At 47.0% G+C, this 12,983-nt stretch overlaps 1 protein-coding gene across 3 annotated transcripts in view; it reads left to right on the forward strand.

Annotated features, from left to right (window-relative positions):
• Nucleotides 1-318: 318 nt before the first annotated feature.
• Nucleotides 319-12,983, forward strand: part of AGPAT3 (1-acylglycerol-3-phosphate O-acyltransferase 3) — an 89,016-nt gene continuing 76,351 nt past the window's right edge. The window contains exon 1 of one of the 3 annotated variants that reach the window (XM_077171384.1): nt 319-454. The gene's annotated coding sequence lies outside the window, so the exon portion shown is untranslated. Of the gene's footprint in view, nt 455-661; nt 1,072-12,983 lie in introns of those variants that run through there. The other 2 variants (XM_077171386.1, XM_054627907.2) reach the window with 2 other exon arrangements.

A 12,983-nucleotide genomic window follows, 5' to 3' on the forward strand; every position in this document is an offset into this window, starting at 1 on the left:
CAGTCTGTTGGTGTCACATTTGCACCAATCGAATAGCCCAGGTGAGATCCTGCTCCTTCCATGGAGCGATTCCGCCACGCAGGGCACGGATTTACACCGCGTGGAGCATCTGCAGCCGAGCCCCCATCCCTCCATCCGCCCCGGGACTGTGCCATTTATCAACACCGCTACGTGCCCGTTCCCTGCCTCACTGACACTTTCTGCCATCGATCCCCCACGGCTCCATGCCCGCCTTTCCCCACACACAGACCCCGCGCCCGGAGCTTCGCCCACCGCAGCCGGTGCCGCCCGCTCCCTCCCAGCCCCGCGGGGCGGCTGCGGCGGGGCCGGGCCCTCGGGCACCTCCCTCCCTGTCCGCATCCCTCCCTCCCTCCCTCCGTGCGTGCCGCGGGATGCGCTGCCGGGCGGGCGGGCGCGCACGGGGGCAGCGGCGGGAGCCAGAGCCATGTCTCCGGTGAGCGGCACGGGGCGGGCGGTGGGGCTGCGGGGGAGCCGCTCTCCCGTCCCCGGCGCTGGGCGATCTCCCCACGGCCACCCCCGGCAGAGCGGAGCGCGGGGTGGTTTCCCCGCGGCGCAGGGGGCGATGGGCGCGGTGCGGGCGCAGCGGGGGCGGCTCCGCCGCATCGCGTCCCGCAGCGGCGCGGGCAGCGCGGAGCCCCGGCCGGGCGCTGCGGGGCGGAGCCGCGCCGGGCGGGAGGAGCGGCGGCGGCGGCGGCCGCTGCCGCCCCCGCTATCTGACCCGACCTTCCCCCTCTCCTCCTCCTCCTCCTCCTCCTCCGCCCCCCGGCTCTCCTGCCCCCAGCGGCCCGGGAGGAACTGAACCATCGCCGCACAGGAAGTAGCGGCTGCGGGGAGCGGCGGCGGCAGCAGCGACAGCCGGGGCTGCCGCACTCAATGAGCGACGCTCCCGCAGCCGCCCGCCCCGCTCGCCCCTTCCCCGCCTCCCGAGGGCAGCGGCGCCGAGCCAGCCCGCCGCCGCCGGGGGTTGGAGGCTGAAGCGGGCAGAGGCAGCTCCGGCTCTTCCCGAGGAAGAGGAGGAGGAGGAGGAGGAGGCGGCGGCGGGGACTGCAGGTTGGTGCCGCTCCGCCGGCGAGGCGCGGGTACCGGGATGCGGGGGGAGGCGGGCGGCGGAGCCTGGGGCAGCATCCCCGCCCGGCGCTGCCGCACGCCGGGGGCTCGGCCGGGAGCCCCTTCGGAAAGGCCCCGGCGCGCCGCCCCCGCTGCGGCGGCTCGGGAGGAGCCGCGGCGGGCCCAGCCCGGCTCGGTCCGGCGGTGCCGGTGCCGCCGGCGGGGGCAGCGCTTTGTGCGCCGGCGGGCGGTACCCGGGGCGGTGCGGGGAAGGGCACAATGGTCCCGGCTGGAACGCATCCTGCCCATCCCGGGTGAGATGGACGCCGTCCCGGGAGGCGCAGGCTGGCCGCTCGATGCCGGGAGCAGGGCGGCTGGGGTCCCCGCCGAGTGCGAGGGATGGATGGATGGATGGATGGATGGATGGATGGATGGATGGATGGATGGATGGATGGATGGATGGAGCGAGCAAAAAGTGGGGGAGCGGTTTAAAACAAAAAGAAAGAAAGAAGGAAAGCCCGTTTCGGAAGAGCCGGGCTGTGCCTGGATGCACGGCTTGCGAGTGCAAAATGGAGAAGAGCAAACCCTATTGATCTGAGAGAGGCAACCAAATGGGATGCTGTTGAGCCTGGATTCTGTTCAGAGGATGCTGATGGATAAATTAAGGTGTTAGCCTAAGGTGTAGGCATCTAAATAAGTAAGCACGCTGATTATCCCCTTAGAGCTTTTATACACTGTATACTTAGTGCTTTTATACACTGTATACTTAGCACTTTCAACATTGTATTGTGTTGAGATGGTTACCTGTTTAATGCCGCACTTGTATGTTCTTGCCCTCTAATATTTTTTCCTCTTTTAGTTTTCATATTTCCTCATTGATTAGGCAGAGAGCCTGTGTGGTATGAGAAAGGAAAGTGTCAGAGTTTCCAAGAATCTTGCTGCTTATTCAAAGCAGCATAATATAATCTCATTAGCTCATCGTGGTATCTTACTCATTAATTTCAAGGCCAAAATAAACTTCATGGCCTTTCCCCCTGTCCTGCTCTGAGGGAAACAGGCTGGAGTCCAAGATGGCATGTTTGCTGTCAGTGAATTGCTGATGTGCCAAGCGTGTTTGGGAGCAGAGTGGTAAAGCTCTCCTCTTGACTTGGCACTGTTTCTCTCGTGATGACGCTCTTCACTTGAGACTCTGCTCGACCCACAGGTCATTTAGGTGAAGTTCAGCATAATCTGAGATATATGTGGGGGTTTTTTTTCAAGTTTGATTCTACAAGCAGCAGAACTTGTACGGTTTCCATTAATTTTCTTGCAAGACTGCAGCTGTGTAGGAGATGGAGAAGTTAAATGGAGTTGTAGTTGAGCACTGGGCTGTTACAGGACTCCTTGTGCTGTGAACAGTTCTGACCCTTGGATTTTAAACGTAAATGCTTTACTATTTCCTGTAACTTTCACAGGAGCCCTTGGCTTTTGGTTCCCTTCTGTGTACTCCAGCCTTCTTTCCCTTTCACATCTACCGTTACTGAGCCTTCATGACCAAGATTTTGCTCATTACTTTCAGTGTGGTTTTCAGCCTTTTCTAAGAGCAGCTTTATGTACTCTTAAGAAAGTCTCATTATCTCTTTCTTGCCTGATTCCCACCTTCACCTCTCCACCCTTATACACACAGTTAATTGGAGAAAGCAGGACAGAGAACAGTTGGTCTCCAAATATAGCTGGAATTCAACAAGCGCAGGAAAAACACCTGACCAGATTGTCCCCGCTGAGCATGATAAAAATGGCAGGACCACTTACCAAAACTTTGTAGTGCAGTTTAACAATGCTCTGCTGAGAGTGCTCAAGTTGTGCCTGACAAGGGCTGAAATCAGAATGGGCTTTAGTTGAGGTAATGTTAGACAGAAAAAAGAATATTTCCTCTTCCCCTTGTGGTTTCTTTTATCTCTGAAGAGGTGCATTAACAAACTGGACAAAATTCCACTTACAATTACAGGCAACTCTGCTAGCACAAAGTATATGTTCTTTTCCCAGCCAGAGCTAGAGCTTTCTGCTTTGTGTTAATCTTCTTACAAACTGAAATTATTGCATAGTCTTGTGCTGGCTTCCTTTTTTTTTTTTTTCCTTTCTGCCTCTGTTAGCAGAAAGATGCATTGTTTTCAAATCCTAAATGGTGTTTTGTTTACTTACAAAACTGTTGCAGAATAATTGGATTTCAGGCTTACATTTTGTGGGGAACCAGTGTGAATAAAGTATTGCTGTTAACTGTAATGAGTTCACCTGTTCTAAATTTATGATAGCCATAAATTTTGGGACTCTGCTTCTACACTGCAAATTAAAAAAAAAAAAAGGTGGCATTTAGTCTTGCTGCTTTGGCTTATGAGAACATAATTCTTAATAAGAATGGCCAGGGTACTGATGAAGAAACTTAATTATCATCTGCAGTGGTTAAAAATGTCCTGTTCTTTCACTGGGTTTTTCAGTGTTCATGGTTGGTTAGTGCATGTGTAGCCTGGTTATAGTTGTTGCCTGAACAAAGGCCAGGTTTCTTGGCAATTGGTACCCAGAGTGCTGGGAGGTAAAGAACAAAAGAAATGACAAAACCCAAAGAGAACCTGGGGCTTGATTGTTTCTCAGACTGTTCTACCTTCTGGTGCAGAGACATCAGGAATAACTACTCTCTGTCTAGACTTGCATTCCACATTAGGGCCAGGGAGCTTTTGCTTGTGGGTAGCTGTTAACAAGTAATTGATAACATTTTTTTATTACCAAAATGAAAAGGAAGGGAACAGAGAGATATTTCAAGGCGTTATCCAAGTTTCTTCTCTACCCATGATATTAACCAAGATAAAATAAGAAAAAGGAGCACTAATCCCCAGGCCTGTGCTGCATGCTTGATGAAGATACTCTTAAATGTGTTGCATGAAAATCAGTTTGCCATCTGATGCAGGATCCTGGTAGGACTCCAGGCGTGAGTCAGCACCTAAGTTAGGGACTGATTATCACTAGGACAGGCACCTGTGGGAAAAGTCAAGATAATCTAGGAAGTGTTTAATTTGCTGGTGTACCAACCTTGGTTTATTAATTGCAGATGTCCAAATTTCAAATGGTTAAAAAGGAAGTGAATCCTTGCTTATATATATATATTTTTTTTTCAATGCCTCCAAAGTCAGTTTATATTTATGATTTATCTGTAACATTTCCTTGTGCCTGTGAGTCTGGACACATATAGGAGTATGCAAGACATGACAGGGGTGAGAAGATGAACACTTAGATGTGTGACACACAAGTCATAGCAAAGATGAAAGAAATATTTGTCTTTTTTGTAAAGACCAATCTACAAGTGCTGCCTTTGGATCCAGTCCTTTGCAGCAGCTCTGCCTTCTGCTGTGCATTGTATTTGCAGCTGTCTGACCAGCATAACTGTGCTGGATGGGACATTTGTCTTGGGAAGCAGGAGTCTTGGTTTTTGTTCTTGTCCAAATGAGTATTCAGTGTTATAAGAAAGAACTGAGAACCTATAGGCTCTTTTTGGTAGGTAAACTCCAGTAAAATCCAAATAGTTTTAGGAGTTCAGTGCATTGACCAAAGAAGTGCTGGGTGGCAATTATGATGAAGCTTTCCTGGCCTTTTCCCTGGAAGGTATTGAAATAATTCACAGCTCAGGGTACCTGAGGATACTGATGGGCAGAGGGGACAATCAGAGTGACCTTTCTGTTTTCTGTTTTGTGCTTGTTTTGTGAAGGGATCAGTGTTGTCTTGCATGTTGAACTTTCCAAAGTTGTTGATCTTGATGAGACAATCCCAGGGAAAGCAGGAATTGGTAGTACATCTCCTTGCTGTTGGTAAAACAGCCCAGTTGCTCCTGTTGCTTTTTTCTGTCTTTTTTTTTTTTTTAATTTTTTTTTCTTTCCCCCCAGCCCTTGTGGCTATTCTGAGGTATGTAACTTTAGGGAGAGCAAGCATGCATAATTTTGGGCTTGTTCCTCCCTTGGGAATTGGGGAACTTGGGACCTAGGCTCTGTGAGGCTTTCTTCTGCAATGCTGCGTTTTCTATGCACCCATAGGTGTCAGTTCCTCTGTAGAGAGCCAGCATGAAATAAAGAGAACAAGCTTTCTCTTCCCTCTTGGATGGGGAATGAAAGCTGGTGTGCTGACTAGTCTTAATACTGTCATTTCCCTTGCAGTAGTATCAATAATTAGGTGTTTGCTTTCCAAACCAAAAGATGTGGTTTGTGCCCCAAAGAGTTGAAAGATCATTTGAAGCTTGGTGTAGTGGAAATCTGTAGTTTTCTCTGCCAAAATGGGCTGTGCCCTGGGTTGCAACCTTGTTGCCTAATTGTGTGATAACTGCTGGAGTTTCAGACTGCTCAGGAAGAAAATAAAAGAGCTTATCCTTGAAGTAGATGTTGATTTCCCTGTGTTTTATGAGAAAGAAAAGGCGTATAGATTCCTTATACGTTTGGACTGAAATGGTAAAAGTTTTCCATACCAATGAGGTGCATCCAAGTGTATTGCAGAACGTTTAGAATCCAACAGCTCCTGTGTATTCAGGGGGGAAAAAAAATTTAAACTGCTACAATGTTCTGTATCAATGCTAAGAGCTGCTTAATGGTCAGGGGTAAACTGTATGACATTGGACTTTGTGTGTAGCAGCTCTTCTCCCTGCAGACTTTCTCATTTGCTGTAAATGAAATGAGATTTCAGTGACATTTTTAGTTCCTTTTCTTCTCCTCTTGTTGTTCTTGTGTGTTAGCATTGCTTAGGTAATTATAGCGTGCTCGCTAGAAACCCTGACAGCCTAAACGGAGTTCTTTGTAAAAAACACGGTGTTTCCCTTAATTAACAGAGACTAGAAACAGCACCTGAATCTATTAATTAAATAGTCAAAGTTGATCTCTATTTAGGATATATTAACAAGCAAAACAAAATACATTTCTGACTAAAATGTTGCCCAGAGTAAATGAGCTACTGTGAGGCGCTTTTATTTTTTGGTGAAGAAAAATAATCTGTTGGTGCTGCAACTGTCACACATGCAGAGTCATGCAAAATTCATGTGAGATAGTTCCCAATTCCATGGTACTGAGAACAATAGCCACTATTTCTTCTTCAAAGCTCTTCAGAGATGTTAAATAATCCTTGTGACAACCCTATGAAGTGAGTATTGTAGTAATTCTGTATGGATGGCAAAACAATTAATGGGCATTGTCTCCAGCTGTACTGAGAAAGTGGAATTTGCAGCGTGCCCGGGGCTTGCCCTGCTGCTGGAACTCCTGATTGTGGGAGCAGAGGGTGGGTGAGCCTGTCCTGCTGCCTCTTCTTCTGTCTGTGTCTGTATCTGTGTCTGTGCTGATGGAAACACTCTGCAGATGCTGTGGTCATCAGCATGAAGGTGTGTAGGTCAGGGTGGAGTGTGCCTGTCCTGATAAAGGATGGATTTAGCTCATTCTGAATCATTCTGACCACGTCACTGGCATCACTTCTTGGAGGAGAGGGGTGTGGAGCTGTTGGCTGTGCTGTGATCTGGAGTGTCCATCTGGATGTGAGAGCTGGGTTGCTCAGACTGGCTCCAGAGCACAAGTTCCCTCATTTGTGGGATGAGATTCTGGCCAGAACTTCCCACTGGGGCCTTGCCAGGCTGGGCTTGCTTAGTGTGACTTGAGGGTGGTCTCCTGATTTCCTTTGATCTGAAAAGGGTGCAGATCCCACTGTTCCTCTGCTGCCTGAACACCAGCTGTGTCTGCCAGCTGAAGGAGGTCTGGATAACCAGTGTGGAAAATGCCTATTTTATTATTGGCTTTTCACAAATATGAAAATGAATATTATGTGTGTTGTGTTAGAAAGTTATGCTGTATTAATTTTCTTAAGTAGTGTGTTAAATATAGTTTTAGGTTATAACATAAGGTTAAAATAGAAAAGATGCTATGTAAGATACTTTTTTTTTAAAGAAAGGGCTCGCACCAAGATAGCAGCCACAGGACACCTGAATCTCTCAGAGAAAAAGAACTTTTTGCCCCATTATCAGAAGAAATGAACTTCTTCCTGCCTCGCTCAGCCATGATGACGCCATGGCTTCATGGATTAGGATTCAGAGGAAAAAGTTGACAGTGACCAGACAGAATCCTGTGTTTGAATGGAATTTATGCATCATGAATATGCAACAGGCCGTTGCTTTTAAGGGTTAATCCTCTGTTAACGTGTGTCCTTTTTCGGGTTTATTTTGCCCAGAAAAAGGTACCCAGACGTCCGTAACTCTTTGTTTCTGTTGTCTCAAATTGTCCAAATTATTATTACTCTAATTAGATTGCTATTTTTATAACCATTTTACTATCATTAAACTTTTAAAACTTTAAAAACAAGTGACTGGCGTTTTTCACACCAGGACATCAGTCCCTGTTGGGTCAGCCCAGTGTCACAGCTTTGCTGTGCAGCCTGGCTGTGGCTGCTGAGATACTTGTGTCTCCTCTTCTCCTCCACCAGCTCTGCCTGCTGCCCTTCCAGGAGTTATAAATGCCACACCAGATGGCTTGGGGAGGCAGTGTCTGTAATTACTGCTGCAAGATTCCCTGAAGCTTGACTCTGCACAAAGAAGGCTTTTTTTCCCCCCTGGAGATTCAAAGTTGTCGGTACTTCAGATGCAGATTTGGTCTTTTCAGGGGAACACGATGGAGGAAATGTGTGATTTACAGTGCTGGTTCAAAAGAAGCCTGTCTTTCCTCTTGGCATAATTCATATCATGCCTTAGTGTTGGCAGTTTTCAGTCTTCTCTTGCTAGGTCAGCTCTCATGGTCCTGGTAGTGGTATGGGCCAGACTGCTTATGGACCCAAGTCTTGATAACAGCTGATTTACTGCTAAATAACACAACCATAATCAGTTTATTTGGGAGGCAGGTAACCCTCCAGCAGGTTTCAGTGTGGATGTTGTTCTCCCATCTGAGCAGGGATGTGCAGCTCCAGGTTTGACACCTTTTTAATGCTTTTTAATGCAAGGGCTCATCTCCCAGCTGTGATTGATTGGCCCAAGGTTATGCTGCAGTGTCTTCTTTTCTAGGGGCTCCTTGCTCCAAATATCTTTCTGAAGCCTTGATCTCCTTACCAGTGTGTCTGAGCTGAATTTTCTCCTCTTGCATCCCTCTGATGCTGATGGCCCTTGGGTTATTAACTATGTAGCTAGTCAGGTTTGAATTATAAGAGGCCTGAAGCGAAAGGGAAAGAAAGGTTTTCATTTCCTGAGGTCAGTGAGGAGGCTGTGACCCAAATCACCCCCTGAGCAATGTTTTTTCCTTCTGGTGGTCACAGCAGAGGTGGTGCCTCTGGTTCCTCAGACAGCTTCCTGTGCTTACTCATAGTACAGAGGGTTGGAGCCCCTCTCTTTCTAGGGAGCACAGGAGTCTCCTCTCTATTTGAGTTTGTTTGGCTTTTTTTAACTTGCTTTCTTTGTAAAGTACATTTGCCTAAATGTATAAGTAGCAATGGGATTTTGGGTCAGATTACAGATTGTTATTGATCTCAGTTTTCAGTGAAATATCATCACTGGGATCATGGGGTTGAGTTGGCTTTTGTGTTTTGAGGTTTTTATCTTGGCCACCCCATGGCAAGGGGACAGGGTCCTGCCTTTTTGCAGTCTCTGCTCACAACGAACTCTTCTGAAACTTGTAAATGGTTTTCACGTTTAACTTGCCTGTGGTATTGCTCTTGCTTGTGGAGAGGACAACTACTTGCAAACAGATGTATATCATATTTAGCTAGCACTGTAGCAAGGATGCTGTTTCTAGAATCTTTCAGGAATTGAGATGGCTTAATCTGAAATAGGATGTACTTTAACACTCAGTTGGGTTTTTATTGTCTCAAGTTGAGTTGTTTCTGTCAGCAGAAGCTGAACTGGCTGGCCTAACACTCCAGCTGCATTTTTCCCCAGCGTCTTCTGTACAAGACCTATTGCTGCCAAACACTGCTGATTCCTTTCAAGCTTTCCTGCCCAAATATTCATTAGAAAGCACTCAGTGAGCCCTCTGCCTGCTCTGCAAAGGCTGAGTTTGCACTCACTGCCTAACAGCAGTGGTGCCTTAAGCTGAGCTTAGAGGGCAGCAGCAGGGAAGTGCCTTGGCTGCAGTCACTGGATGCTGGCAGCAGGGTCACAGTGTGCTTGCCCTGGTCCTCTGCTCTTCCCTGGCCATCAGGGGCTGTCTGCTGCCAGGGATGGGTCATGAGGTGGGGTGGACCTTGGCTCTGACCTGCTACAGATGTGCTTGCTTGCTGCCTGGGTCCTGCCCAGCCCCAGAAAAGGCATTCAGCCTCACCTTTAAAAATTGGTTAAAAATGGCATTGCTTCAGCTTGTCTGCTGCAGCTGGGGCTGTGAATTGAGGACCATAACTTATGGTAAAGGTTTTTGGAGCATAGAGTCTAAGAATGAAGACATGTCCATTAAAAATGTATGTTTATGCTGTTAGATGTGTGCTGCTGCTGGCAGGCTCTCCTGGGTCCAGCTCTGCCTATACCAAAACCCTCTTGATGGTGCTTCTGGTTGTTTTTTTTGAACTTTGAAGCTTTTGCCAACAACTTTCCAACAGGGAGAAGTTTCATTTCTGTCTGTGTGCTATAGTTTTTTTCTGGTGTGTTCCAGTGCACTGCTGGAGTGGTGTGTTGGCTTTTCAGAAGCATTATCATGCTGGAGAGCAAGAGCTGACCCAAGTGGTGGTGATGAGTCCAGGGGCACTCACAGCATCACCTCAGTTATAATTCACAGTAAAAACCAGGTAGACACTGTTCATCTTTGAGATAACAGGACTGCTGGTTGCAACCCATTATGAGCCTTACTTCATTCAGGTAATGAGCATTTTCCTTTCTCTACAGCAAAAGCAAGTGGTATAATCCTTTCTTACCTTTCTTTTGTCTTGCACTGTTTGTATTTCACAATTTTTTAATCTCCTAAACATTAAACATTTTCTGTTTTTGCAGTGATCTCAATGTTTTTTGGTAGATCTGGTCTGGAGGTTGAACTTTTGCTTTTCCTTCAGGGCAGTGAAGGGTGCAAAGGCTGTACATTACATCCATCTATACTAACTCTTCCAATTCTAAACCTGTCCTTATGTCTCCCAGAGGAAGCTATGAACTGCTGGGAAGGGTTATCTGTGGGTAACTTGGCTTGCTGGGCCTGAGAGAGGAGGAGGATGTGGTTTTCTACAAGGGAAGCCAGCAGAAGCTTTACTGCATTACTTGGCATTGCATGTGAAACTAGCACTGGTTGCTCTTCACACCATTGCTGCTGTGAAGGAAGGCACATCCTTTGAGAACATGATTGGGTTCATAATGGCAGTGGAGACTTACTTCTCAGTGAAAGAACATCCAAAAGAATGTGGTTTCACATTGGTTTAACAGGCGTTTCCTCTGTTGATTTATTTTAATAAAATTTTGCCTAGATGGCTTTTTTAATTGAATGTTTAAGCAAGCTGAAAGCAGGCATTTTACTGTCTCTCTTTAATTTGTGCTGATACATGGTTTAGCATAATTATTTTTTAATGCCCTTTTTTAAAGTGTAGTGCCCTCATCCTCCTGACCCTCTTCACTCAAGAAGAAGTGGATTTAATTTGGAGAGAAATGTCTGTGGTATTGCTGCCCTATGGCAGGGAGGTATGTGGGAGGGGTGGGCTTGGTAAAAAAAAAAAAAAATTGCTGGCTTTTAATGAGATGGGTTCAGGCCAAAAAGCATTTAGAATGGTCTGAGGCATATTGTATTTGTGGTGTTTGTAAGCTGCCTTCTGAACCTCCTGAATTTAGTTCTAAATGTGAACCTTGCAGCATTGCACAGATGCCTTGGTTTTACTGGGTGACCTAAAATAACCAACTTACAGTTTTTCTCCTTTTTTTTCCCATTCCTCCCATTCCTCTCACAGGCCTGTCCTTTCTTGTTGGCCAGCATTAACTGTCCTGGATCCCTAAAGAGGAGACAGAGCCATGTTCCTCTCTTTTGAGGTTTCTGCCTGATGCAGTGTGTGGGGTGGTGGAGCTCTCCTGGGCAGGAGGATTTTGTCACTGAGCAGATAAAACTGGCTCCCTCCTGTCTCTGGTTGGCTCCTTGCTCTTCCCCAGTGCAGTAGGAATACCAACACTGGAATAAAAAGGTTGGCACCATCATTTTTAGTGGGATTGCCACTTAGTCTGGAATGTAGGACTCTGCTGGTACTCTTGAACCCTCTCTTTGAATAAAATTAATCACAACAGCCTCAATTTTTGGTGATACCATTGCCTGCATTCATTTGTGCCTCTGTATTTACTCTGGAGGCTTTTTTTAAACTCTGTTTATTAACACAGCAAGGTTGGCAAAATTCTAAAGGGGAAAAAAGCTCTAGACTGTCTTGTATTCCTACCAAATACCTGTTTTGATAATAACCAAAAACATAGTGCTTCCACTTAGCAGTTTGAAACTTGAATGTGGGTCAAGATGCCCAAGAGCCCCAAACCCTTCCTTCCTCTCTGACTCCAAAAGAAAAAACCAAGCACCCCATATGAGGGTGCACACACACACTTGCAAAATGGTTCTCCTTGGCATAAGCTGGACTGTGGCATGCAGCTGAAGGCACCTTTTCCTGTGGACCAAGCTGTAAGAAAAACTGAGTGGGGAAAAAAAAAATCACAGAGATGTCTAGAAAACATTGATAAAGGGAAGGTTTAAAGAATCAAGATGGTTCTGCATAGAGAACACCTGAAAGCCTGCCGCAGGAGCAGAAGGAAGTGAAGTGCTGTCTGTGCCTGCTGTAGAGAGGACAGCTTAGGGATTTAAGATGCAGAATGGAGAGCTGCAGAACTTTGGAAGAAGTTTCTGTTGCCAGGCAGGAGTTGTAAAACTGATGTTGCCGGAAGCGACTTGAAAAGAAAAGATCCTGGCAGATGCTGGAGAAGAGTTGGGGTTTGGTGTTTCTGGGTGCCTTGTCTCTGGTGGGAAATGAGCCCTTATGAGATGTGGCAAGAGGCAGGGGAGATCCAAAGAATGTGAGCTCTGGCTTCCCCTGCTCATCTCTTATGTTGCTGTGCAAAAAAAGAAAATAAAGCTAGGAGGGGGTGGGGGGCAAGAAATTAGCAGTTGTGATGAAGAGAAGGAAAAGGTGATGGAGGAGCTTTGCTGGCAAAGGTTGGGGACAGCTGGTTAGGTGACTTATGGAAACCTCCTTTAGCTGCACACTCTGAAATTTTATATTGGGAGAGACTCATGTTCCAACCCTGCTCCACTCTTGGAGCCTCATGTGCTGTGAATTCCAGCACAGGGCAACACTGATCTGACTGTCAGATCCAATGACCCTGGGAAGGATATTGGTATTTTTAATTTGCTTTCAAGTGCTCCTTTCAGATAAGAAGCAGCCCCTATCTTCCTCTCTGAGAAGGTGAAGCAATTCACTTGCAATCCATGTGTGCTCCATGGAGAAGGTGGAGCAAAGCCTTGAAGGTGGTGACCTTAGAGATCAGCCTCAAAACAGGTGCACCAGGAAGACCATGGTGCCTTCAGCTTGCTGTTTATTTCAGCCTTTGGGCTCTCAGTGAGTTTCTGTGGCTCAGTTAATTCCTGATGACCAGCCAAAGGAGAGTTGTAACTACCAGGAATGCATGGAGGGCACTGAACAAAAGCTGAAAGGCTGGGGAAGTGCCTGCAGAATTTAAATGCAGGTGCTGGTTCTCTCTACAGCACAGTCCTGCTTGCCTTTTTGGTATTGCAGCCATTGCACAAAGCTGGTGGGTGCTGGAGGAGTTTTGCAGAGCCATAAGCACTGAATTAAAATCTGAGTCAAGTTCCTGGCTCCCTGCACCAGCGAACGCTTCGCTAGCAAGCATCTGAGATGAAGTACCAGCAAATTTATGGACTGTGATGGTCTGTCACTCTGTGTGAGCAGAAAAGAAATACCATCCAGCTTCCTGAATTGATTTCTTTGGT

Source organism: Agelaius phoeniceus, chromosome 2 (genome assembly GCF_051311805.1).
Source record: "Agelaius phoeniceus isolate bAgePho1 chromosome 2, bAgePho1.hap1, whole genome shotgun sequence".
Taxonomy (NCBI): Eukaryota; Metazoa; Chordata; class Aves; order Passeriformes; family Icteridae; genus Agelaius; species Agelaius phoeniceus.